Source organism: Macaca nemestrina, chromosome 12 (genome assembly GCF_043159975.1).
Source record: "Macaca nemestrina isolate mMacNem1 chromosome 12, mMacNem.hap1, whole genome shotgun sequence".
Taxonomy (NCBI): domain Eukaryota; kingdom Metazoa; phylum Chordata; class Mammalia; order Primates; family Cercopithecidae; genus Macaca; species Macaca nemestrina.
This window is the reverse complement of record NC_092136.1, coordinates 60,100,233-60,112,330: the sequence shown is the minus strand read 5'-3', so window position 1 is coordinate 60,112,330 and position 12,098 is coordinate 60,100,233. Positions and strand designations below refer to the sequence as shown.

The 12,098-nt window shown below is 38.6% G+C and overlaps 1 protein-coding gene across 1 annotated transcript in view; it reads right to left on the bottom strand.

The window, feature by feature from the left end:
• Positions 1–10,505: 10,505 nt before the first annotated feature.
• LOC105488673 (olfactory receptor family 56 subfamily A member 1) overlaps positions 10,506–12,098 on the bottom strand; it is a 55,561-nt gene continuing 53,968 nt past the window's right edge. Inside the window, exon 3 of the mRNA XM_071073946.1 lies at positions 10,506–10,681. The gene's annotated coding sequence lies outside the window, so the exon portion shown is untranslated. The remainder of the gene's footprint in view (positions 10,682–12,098) is intronic.

The following is a 12,098-nucleotide window of genomic DNA, read 5'->3' as shown; positions in this document are numbered from 1 at the left end:
GAAATAAATTCTCAGCTGAGAAAATTTCACCTGAAATTGTGTTTGATAAGACACAGGAATTAGAAATAGAAAACAAAGCTGTTAAAATATTTGCTAACACTTTCTAATTTATAAAATGTATGAGATACAGACGACCAATCCCAAATGAAGGCAAACTTTAGTAAATATTAACATAAGTAGTGAAAGGTTTAGTAAATTATTTCTGAAGTTAATTTAGAAAAAGCAAATAAAACAGACTAGATAAAGGTTTAGAAGGAAAATGATTTTTAAAAAGTCATTAAAACATGCTGTAAAATACAAAAAAAAATCAAAATTATACTGGCAAAGCAAACTGAATAGTTTATATATCCCGCGGGCTAGAAACACCCAAAAGTTTACAGAGTAATCTAGAATTAATAAATATGTCATAAAATAATTTAATTACAGGGTCCTTTCAGTAAGTAATGCATAATTTGTTAGATAGGGGGAAAATAATTATTCCTCTCTTTTTATTATACACCAAAGTACATTTGAGATGGAAAAGATGTATGATATACTCCCAACCCTATTATAAACTAGAGGAAAATAAAAGTAAATATTGATTAAATATATAGAGGAACTCCCAAGCTCCCTATCACTCTGACATATTGTACTGTGTCACAACCCATCCTAGACATACTTAATCCAAGCCTGCATAGGTGCAATTCAATGTTCCTATAGAAAGTTAGACTCAAAGGTTATGCTGTTTTCATTAACATTTATAACCACTAACCTAAAATGAGAACTTAGTACATGTATTGATGACAATAACTTTCTCTGGTTAATTCATTCCTCTACCCACTTCAAGCAATTTTTCATATTTTCTGTTATTTTCAAATACTAAATCTCCTCTTCTCTCAGATAATCTCTCTAACTGCTTCGTAAAGGCAGTAGAAACATCAGATGCAAGTCCTCTACTTCCCATGATAGACTCATAAACTCATCAACATCTACATCCTTGCTCTTCTTATTGCACCAGCAGAATCAAGGATCTAGCCTTCCTCTGAATGGCAATCCTTGACCTCACAATTTGGTTCTATTCACCTTGACCTTCTTAGGAACCCTGACTTACGAATTATCCAGCCCATTCACTATGTATTCAACTCTTCCTAAATCCTTCCCATGGATATTCAAAATGTTCAAGTCTCTCGTATCTTAATTATTTTCTTCATCTATCTCACATCCTCATTTGGATAAAGACCATGATTTCATTTTTTTGAGAAAAATACCAATCTCTTTCTTCTTCCTATTTCACACCCAAACTTAAAGGACCAAAGGAGGCAAAGGACATGAAAAAGCAGAAAAGCAACTGTTGGCTTCAGTAGTCCAATTGAGAAGTAGTCAGTGGGTGAATAAATGGCTTTGAGGATGAGGAAAATGGGCATGTTTTAGAGGTATAAATATAATGATAGTGATATAAAGACAGTGATTAGACTAGTTGCATAGAAGAAAAGGTAGAATTCTAAGACTGCACTGTCTTTTCTGACTCAAATGACTAAGAAAGTTTCACAAAACAAAAATATAGGCTCTCAAAAGATTTCATATATGTTGTGGAGGCAGATTATGGATCCAATTTTGATTTGTTGAGTTTATTGGATCTGTAAACTATCAAAATATATATGAAATGAAATGTTAGAGAAAGCAGTTTAAATTCACTTGAAGGTTAAAGAATTGGAAATCATCAACACATAACATATAGCTCAAACCATAGGACTTAAATAGATATACTTATGGAGAATATATAAATTAAAGACAAAAAGAGCATAAAATAGAACCCTAAGAAATGCCTACCCTTAATCTTAGGACCAAAAGAGGTAAAGAGATTGCAAGGAGACCTAAAAGGAGTGAACAGAGACATAATTGAAAATCAAATGGAGTGAACAGATATGCTCACATGAAGAATTTCAGTAATGTGAGAAAGAGATTATCCATTGTATTTGGCAATTAGGTAATCATTGGTGGTCCAAGCAAACAGTTTCATTTGAAGAGAGAAATAGAATGCGGGAAAACAGAGAGACAGCAGGGCTGGAGTGAATGGACACAGAGAGGACTGATCACCTCATCGGAGATCTTCACTTCAACAAACAGTTTCACAAGGAGGCAAAACTGAATGCACAGGTAGAACAGCATGTATTAATACATACACTTTTTTTTAACAAAAAACAATGTGAATACATTTAAACTGAGGGGCAAAAGACTAGGAAGAAAAATATTGGTGATAAAAATGGGGAAAAAAAGATAAAGCCACAGCTTTGGGGAGACAACTACTATTTCCATTTAAATACTGCACAAAACACACCACTGCCAGCTTTCTCTCTTCTCCCCAATCCACCGTAAAATCTCTGAAGTACATAGAACGTATTTTCTCTTTTTTTATTTCATGTTGTTTTTACAGCACCCAGAACTTAATAAATTGTTAACAAATGCTTGTGAGGTAAATGTCTTAATTGTGGGAAGGGTGTTGACTTTTAAAGACTGAAATAAGGAGAAAAAAAAAAGGAAAATATTAACCAAAGAAACCAAGGGACCTAGTTTCTTTGTGGAAACTGAGGCAAGCCACGGGGAGAAGCTCAGGATAATAGGAGCTGAGTGAGCTGTGGGCCAGAGGTAGGGACAGTGACAGCACAAATCTCTTGTGGAAGCTTGGGGGATCTTAAACAAGTCATTCAATTTTAGTGCTCTCTGGCCCCGAAAGCCTGACAGTTGGTGGGGGGATACCCCTGATTCACCCCACTGACCTACTAGGTCATTACCTTCATACCTACAGTGCCACCAAACTACCTGGTAGTTCCTCCAAATGAAGAGAATGTCTGAGAGATCTTGCAATCCACCACTGCAGAAAATATCCCATCACCTTAAAATGTTCTCATTTCTCGCCCTCTGCTCATTCTCTCTTCCTTAGTCCACTGTCTCTGAATCCTTTCCTTAACTTGTGCTTTTTCCCGCCTCTTATGTGTAGTCCCCATTTACAATTGTGCTTTACAGTTCCCAGACTCTGATTCATCCTCTTCAAGTCCTCATTCCTCTCTCACATTGTGGAGAATTATTCTAACTGAATTCCTCCTCTGCTACCTGGATTTTACTAAGAAGACTGTACTTAGTATAAAGGATAAGAGAGGAGAGTATGAAAAGGAATGGCAGTAGAGAAAAAGTGGCTAGATACATGAACATACTGTCAGATGGAGTTATAGACATAAATATGAATCAGATTTTTGATATATTCTGTTAATAACTATTATAAAGGAACACTGCACTAACAGAAGTAACAGTGATCAGAGAGAAGTGGATAACTTTTATTCTGCTTTGCTTTTGTTCAACTATGCTTTGAATATTGTGTCCAATTCAATGCACCCTGATTTAGGAACCACTTCTGAAACTGTACCACACAGAAAAAAGTACTCAGGATAAAGAAAATACTAAAAACTCATTTTAAGAAATAGATATTTTAACTAAGTGCAGTCTTCCAAAACATATGACTGACCTTCAAGGGGAAGAAGAGAAAACTAGGGCTATTAGGAAAAAAATCACAATGAAGTCTGTTTCTGCTGGCTATAAATCATGTCTAATAATGAGAGGAACCTTTTTCTCTCATTAACACTGGAACATGTTGGGAGAAGGCAATGAGCATATTTCCTTACCAGCTCTTGCCCTGAGCCTCTTGGACTTGTGTCATATTTAACTCAAAATGCTGTCCCAGAACCATTCTTTTCCTCTTTTAATTCCCTAGATTGCTATTTCTGGGCACACATGCATGAAGTTCTCAGGCACAGAACACATGGGATCCCTTGTATGGAATAATATGAGATTGCTGAGACTATAGAAGAGCCTTCCATGAAGCAACGGGATTCCTAAATCTTCATGCAATCTGTATCAGAGCCCATGGACTTTTTCTTCTTTTTTCATGGGGATCAATATAAGCATGAGGAGAAAGTCTACTGTTGAGTCCTCTGATGACCCAGGGTCTCCTGGCCCAACACAGCATTGCTCCCCTCCCTTATCCCTGAAACTCACAGAGGATACAATAGAGTAGGTCCTGCTTGAGGAATTGACTGCCTGCATCCAGTAACCAGAGCTGAAACTGCTTCCGAATCTAGAGGGTTTTATGATCTACAGTCACTTCCTCACACTGTCCCATCCCCTTCTCCAAGCCAGCTGGGAGCAGTAGTTTGGGATACTGGGTTCCAGTAGTTAAGTTAAAGGCTCCCATGGGAGCCAGGCTGGGGTGGCACAATCTCAGCTCACTGCCATCTCTGCCTCCCAGGTTCAAGCGATTCTCCTGCCTCAGCCTCCCGAGTAGGTGGGATTACAGGCACCTGCCACCACTCCTGGCTAATTTTTGTATTTTTAGTAGAGACAGGGTTTTATGTCAAGTGACCCACCTGCCCCTGCCTCTGAAAATGCTGGGATTACAGGCGTGAGCCACCATGCCCAGCAGGGAACAGTATTTAAATATGAGTGAGAATTCAATTCTGCATCTGTCTACTTAACTACACAGACCATCCTCCTAAACATTCTCTTATGCTACATTCAACATCATAAGATGTTGTATTGACAGATTTCCTTGTACTGAAACGTTTCAGAATTTCCTAACAAACATACAATTTTTTTCTTTTTATGGTAACTGAAATTCAACTCCACTATTTGATATCTGTATGAATTTTCACAGCTAATTTACTGTACGTAATCTCAATCATTAATAAATATTTATTTATAATTATCAACTATATGTCCAGAATGAGATTAGTCACAGGGATAAGAGATTACGGTCCTTGCTCTCATCAAAATTTTATTATGGTTATTGCATTACATTATAGTATCAGTAGCTTCCCATCGTTCATAAAATAAAACCAACTTTCCTAATATGGACTACTGAGAAATACGTATGAACTGGACTGTAAGCTTCATGAGGACTAAATTCATGTTAATTTTGTTCCTTATTAATATGACGTCTAGTATAGTGTTTACAATGTGGTAGAATCAACATATTTTTGTTTTTTATTTTTTATTTATTATTATAATACTTTAAGTTCTAGGGTACATGTGCATAACGTGCAGGATTGTTACATATGTATACTTGTGCCATGTTGGTGTGCTGCACCCATCAACTCGTCAGCACCCATCAACTCGTCATTTACATCAGGTATAACTCCCAGTGCAATCCCTCTCCCCTCCCCCCTCCCCATGATAGGCCCCGGTGTGTGATGTTCCCCTTCCTGAGTCCAAGTGATCTCATTGTTCAGTTCCCACCTATGAGTGAGAACATGCGGTGTTTGGTTTTCTGTTCTTGTGATAGTTTGCTGAGAATGATGGTTTCCAGCTGCATCCATGTCCCTACAAAGGACACAAACTCATCCTTTTTGATGGCTGCATAGTATTCCATGGTGTATATGTGCCACATTTTCTTCATCCAGTCTGTCACTGATGGACATTTGGGTTGATTCCAAGTCTTTGCTATTGTGAATAGTGCCGCAATAAACATACGTGTGCATGTGTCTTTATAGCAGCATGATTTATAATCCTTTGGGTATATACCCAGTAATGGGATGGCTGGGTCATATGGTACATCTAGTTCTAGATCCTTGAGGAATCGCCATACTGTTTTCCATAATGGTTGAACTAGTTTACAATCCCACCAACAGTGTAAAAGTGTTCCTATTTCTCCACATCCTCTCCAGCACCTGTTGTTTCCTGACTTTTTAATGATTGCCATTCTAACTGGTGTGAGATGGTATCTCATTGTGGTTTTGATTTGCATTTCTCTGATGGCCAGTGATGATGAGCATTTTTTCATGTGTCTGTTGGCTGTATGAATGTCTTCTTTTGAGAAATGTCTGTTCATATCCTTTGCCCACTTTTTGATGGGGTTGTTTGTTTTTTTCTTGTAAATTTGTTTGAGTTATTTGTAGGTTCTGGATATTTAGCCCTTTGTCAGATGAGTAGGTTGCAAAAATTTTCTCCCATACTGTAGTTTGCGTGTTCACTCTGATGGTAGTTTCTTTTGCTGTGCAGAAGCTCTTTAGTTTAATTAGATCCCATTTGTCAATTTTGGCTTTTGCTGCTGTTGCTTTTGGTGTTTTAGACATGAAGTCTTTGCCCATGCCTATGTCCTGAATGGTACTACCTAGGTTTTCTTCTAGGATTTTTATGGTATTAGGTCTAACATTTAAGTCTCTAATCCATCTTGAATTAATTTTCATACAAGGAGTAAGGAAAGGATCCAGTTTCAGCTTTCTACTTATGGCTAACCAATTTTCCCAGCACCATTTATTAAATAGGGAATCCTTTCCCCATTTCTTCTTTCTCTCAGGTTTGTCAAAGATCAGATGGCTGTAGATGTGTGGTATTATTTCTGAGGACTCTGTTCTGTTCCATTGGTCTATATCTCTGTTTTGGTACCAGTACCATGCTGTTTTGGTTACTGTAGCCTTGTAGTATAGTTTGAAGTCAGGTAGCATGATGCCTCCAGCTTTGTTCTTTTGACTTAGGATTGTCTTGGAGATGTAGGCTCTTTTTTGGTTCCATATGAACTTTAAAGCAGTTTTTCCAATTCTGTGAAGAAACTCATTGGTAGCTTGATGGGGATGGCATTGAATCTATAACTAACCTTGGGCAGTATGGCCATTTTCACGATATTGATTCTTCCTATCCATGAGCATGGTATGTTCTTCCATTTGTTTGTGTCCTCTTTTATTTCACTGAGCAGTGGTTTGTAGTTCTCCTTGAAGAGGTCCTTTACATCCCTTGTAAGTTGGATTCCTAGATATTTTATTCTCTTTGAAGCTATTGTGAATGGAAGTTAATTCATGATTTGGCTCTCTGTTTGTCTGTTACTGGTGTATAAGAATGCTTGTGATTTTTGCACATTAATTTTGTATCCTGAGACTTTGCTGAAGTTGCTTATCAGCTTAAGGAGATTTTGGGCTGAGACAATGGGGTTTTCTAAATATACAATCATGTCATCTGCAAAGAGGGACAATTTGACTTCTTCTTTTCCTAACTGAGTACCCTTGATTTCTTTCTCTTGCCTGATTGCCCTAGCCAGAAACACCTCTATGCAAATAAACTACAAAATCTAGAAATAATGGATAATTTCCTGGACACTTACACTCTTCCAAGACTAAACCAGGAAGAAGTTGAATCCCTGAATAGACCAATAGCAGGCTCTGAAATTGAGGCAATAATTAATAGCCTACCAACCAAAAAAAGTCCAGGACCAGATGGATTCACAGCTGAATTCTACCAGAGGTACAAGGAGGAGTTGGTACCATTCCTTCTGAAACTATTCCAATCAATAGAAAAAGAGGGAATCCTCCCTAACTCATTTTATGAGGCCAACATCATCCTGATACCAAAGCCTGGCAAGGACACAACAAAAAAAGAGAATTTTAGACCAATATCCCTGATGAACATCGATGCAAAAATCCTCAATAAAATACTAGCAAACCAGATTCAGCAGCACATCAAAAAGCTTATCCACCATGATCAAGTGGGCTTCATCCCTGGGATGCAAGGCTGGTTCAACATTCGCAAATCAATAAACATAATCCAGCATATAAACAGAACCAAAGACAAGAACCACATGATTATCTCAATAGTATTTCTAATTGTATTACAAAATTCCTGTAGTGAGTTTTTCAGCTCTATCAAAACAGTTTGGTTATTTCTTAAAATGGCTATTTGTCTTTCAGCTCTTCTATCATTTTACTGGATTCCTTAGATTCCTTGGAGTGGGTTTCAACTTCCTCCCGAATCTCTATCATTTTTGTTGCCATCCAGATTCTGAATTCTATGTCTGAGATTTCAGCCATCTCAGCCTGGTTGAGAACCATTGCTGGGAACCAGGTGGTCATTTGGAGGTAAGAAGATACTCTGTCTTTTTGAGTTGACAGAGTTCTTATGCTGGTTTTTCCTCATCTGTGTTGGCGATGTTCCTTTAATATTTGAATTTGTCCTTAGGATGAGGCTTTTTGCTTTTATATTCTTTGGTGCCCCTAAGGGCTTCACTGTGGTGCAAACTGGATTCAATCAACTGTCTTCATGTATAGATATTTTCAGGGGGCCACAGCTCAACTCAGCACTCCTGGGTTGTGTGCTGTAACCCAGAGGGGCTGCAACAAGGCCCATGGCTTTGTTCTCTGGCCCCTCTAAGTTAAGCACCTACTGCACTAGAGGACCCAAAGTGTTCACAGTCCAATGGAGGGTGCTGCCAAAAGTGCTTCATCAGGGAAGAGGCAGGAGAGTTCTCACTTGCATGTTTGCTAAGGCAGTGTCAGGGCAGCACATGTGCTGGCAGTGGCAGAGTGGTGGCATGGTGGCAGTGACAATGTAATGACAGTGGTAGTTTAATGGCATGGTGGGGTCCATGCATACGTGTGCATTGGCAGGGGTAGGGTGACATTGAGGTTTGTGTATATGTGTGTGCATTGGTGATGGTAGGGTGTCAATGTCTTTATGACTCTAGCAAAGCAGTGGGGGCAGGGGGCAGGTGAGTGCATGCCAGCAGGGGTGGGGGGGCTTCTGCCAAAGCTCTCTGACAATTAGGTGGAGTCTGCTAGTGAAGGAGCTATGGCAGTTGCCACTGGGAAGCTCCTTGGTTTGGCAACTGAGGCTGTGATGCAAGCACATGCAGCCATGCTGGGACCCTGAAAGAGGCTGGCAGACAGCACAGCACTCAGACCAGACTTGCCTGGTCCCACAGGCAAGATATCCCTGTTCTGTACAGGTCCAACAGTCAACAAGGTCGAAGCCACCTAGAGGAGCATGGCAAGTCTTGGGGGATGGGTGTCTCTGACTGTGCTCTACTGCAGCCAGTCCCATGCCAAACCCTCTGGTCTCCACATGGACTGGAGTCCTGTTCCTTCCATGTCTCCAAACAGTTCTCCCTGATAGTTCAAATACTCATGGGAGTTGTGGGGTCCCTTGCAGCTAGGATTCCAGAGGTACATGGAGAGTGGTCCACATCATGCCTATTCAATTCACCCCTTCCCCAGGAGCCACTCAAGGCCAGAAATGAGACCTGGTGCAGGATTTCCAGCTTCCTCCTCTTTCAGCCCAGCGTCTGTGTCCTCCCTCAGTCTGCTCTCAATTTCTCCATTCCAAAGATCTGCTCACAGTGTTGTGAGTATTCTTGATGGTTTTGTCTCTTGGTGGGAGAAGCTCTTTCTGGCTGTCTAGTCGGCCATTTTGGCCCTTCTCTATTCTGCCCTCATCACTATGAATACCTTACTCTTGTTTACCTTGGAATTAATTTATTGTTCCTTTTCTAAATTCTTAAGTTGTCAACTTAGGTAGTTGATTTTACAACTTTACTCTTTTCTAATATAGGCATTTAAAGTATAAATTTTTCTCTGTTTTCTCTTTGGTTGCATCTCATAACTTTTGCCATACGTACTTTTCCATCAGTTTGAAATATTTTCTAACTTCCTCTGTGATTTCCTACTTGATCCATGGGTTATTGAGATGTATTTAGTTTAGTTTCCAATTATTTAACTATTTTCATGCTATCTTATTGTTAATGTTTTCCAATTTAATTCTGTATTGATAAGAGACTATGACCCTGCACACACACCAAAAAAAAAAAAAAAAAATTTCCTGTCCCTGCTCCCCATGACTTTTTGCCCCCATGTGACATTAGCAATAAGCCTAAAGTTCCCTCACTCAAAAGATAAGAAGCCTCCCTCATACCGCCTGTTAGAACAAAATTCATTCCCTGCACTTTATACTTCCACAGAGGAAGGCTCTTCTTCCTCTCACCACACGGGGGACATACGGGAGTAAATACATCTCTCTTCTCTACGGTTTCTCCTCTCCTTTGCTTTGCTTTTCCATATGGGAAGAAGGGTCACTAATACAGTTAGGCAGAGATTGTTGGGAGCAATGGATGCAATGGATGGGGTTATTGTGTTTCAAAAGTAGAAAACATGTTCTAATCTGTTTCAGGACCTGCCTCATGGATATGTAAGGATGGTAGTAAATGCTCTCTTTTTTTGTATTTAAATACCATAGCCTAACCTGTATAAGAGACTATGACCTGCTTTTTAGAGAGAAACCTGGAAAACAGTCACTCATTCTTTTTGCATTTTATATTCCACAAACGTTCCATTTATGAGATTTTGTGATGTCTTTCAGATGGCTGGATAATTGTGCTTGGAGTTTAATTTTCAAATTAAATTGCCTCATGTCCAGGTGAAATAAGGTAGTAGGAAGAGTTGCAAAGATTTAGAATTAACAGAAGGTAATTAAGAGTCTCTTCTTTGTCCTCTGGTTCCCCTTATATTTCCTAATTATGACGTACCAGAGAACCCTGCATTAAAGACATTTTAAAACAAAAAAAACCTGCAAACCTTTACAAGAGGAATTCTAAAAGATATACTTCAGGCAAAAGAATACATATCCCACTTGGAAGATCTGAGATGAAAAATGTATACTTTTTAGGCTGTAGGTTGGTCTGTTGCAACAAAGATTCCCATATGGTAGGTTAACCCAGATACAGGTTTATTTCCGTTTCAGGTTCAAGTCACGGTTGGTGGCCCAGACAGTGTCAGGAACAAAGCTCTTCTGTATTGTTATCCTTCCATCTTCAGTTCACATTTCTGTCTTGTGATCCAAGAAAGCTGCCTGAGATCCTATTATCATATCCACTCCGCAAGCATCAGCAAGTGGTCTAAATGGAAAGATAAGCAAATGACTTCCTATTATAGCCTACCAAAATGAAGCTTAGACTCTCTAGGGTTAAGAGAGTTTGTACAATAGATGTCACACATCATAGCCTGAGTTTCTCTAGGACAATTTACCAGAGTTTCAGCCCTACACTGGGAATCAAGCTGATTAGAATGCGTAATTCCTCCTGCAATAAAAACAGCTCATACCAGTCCTCCCTAATTCATCTACTTGCAACGGCCAAGTTAAAGGCCTAATACTAAGCCTCTAAGACAGAGTATTAGTTATGAGTAAAATTTACTATGAAAAGAGAAACTAGAAAAACCAACTATTAACTCTATCCCTCCTACCAATATGAAATCCCAAAATAAATCTTATCACCTGAGCATCTTACCTCAAGGTAGCAATGACTTGACTTCTTCCATGACTAAACAAAATGTGTCACCTTCTAGGAACAGAAATAATTAAGCTAGATCTTAGGGAAACATCAACAAACAGGTTGCAATATATCAATTGTAGCAGTCGTCTTTTAACTTTTCACCCAGTTCCTATTAACAGAAATGGAAGATCTAATTGACACTACTCCACATGCCCTATTTCCAAAAGCGAAACTAATTTTTAAGTGTCCATAACTGCTACTGTACTTATTGCTTTATTTATTATAGCTATGTTTACCTACACTGGAATCCAGCACATTTTATAATTATTAGATGCTAATAATTATATGGTTATTTTTGGGGTTTTAAATGAATATTTATAAAACAAACATATATGCAGTACTTGGTCTCATTCCTTCTTTATCCAAAGCACTGATATAAATAAGTTAAAAATACAAAATACAAAGAGACATCTTTTAAAATAAATTTACTAGACAGATTTCTTCCTTGAAAATGGAAATTGTATTTTATTATTCCTAGAACCTATTACCATAACTTCTCCACTTATGTTTATTTTAAATAAATAAGTAATATCCATATTGCAATAAATGCTATTTTCTTACATTGTGACCTTCTCAGCTGCTTTGAAGAGACCCTATTGGTAAACAGGAGCCAATGATCTGGGAGTCCCAGCACTAACTTAGAGGTTTTGAAGAAACTCTAAACCTAAAAACAACCAAAGGGTGGAACTGCACAATTCCAGACAGTGTACCACAGCCTACCACTGGGCAAAGGTGAGAAAGATGACACATTCAGAGCTATCATCTATTTCTCCTATCCCCAAGTCCTACTGACACAAGGAGTAGAGAAATGTTGAAATTGAGAACAAAAGAAAACACAGCAAAAATATTCACAAATCCAGGTGTCCAGGTACATCCCAATAAGCCAAGTATCTGTAGGTGTTCTTTAGCATGGCACTAGTAAGACTAGAAGGACTACTCACTGCAAATGGTCTGTATTCATGTAATCTACACAAGTCGTAGG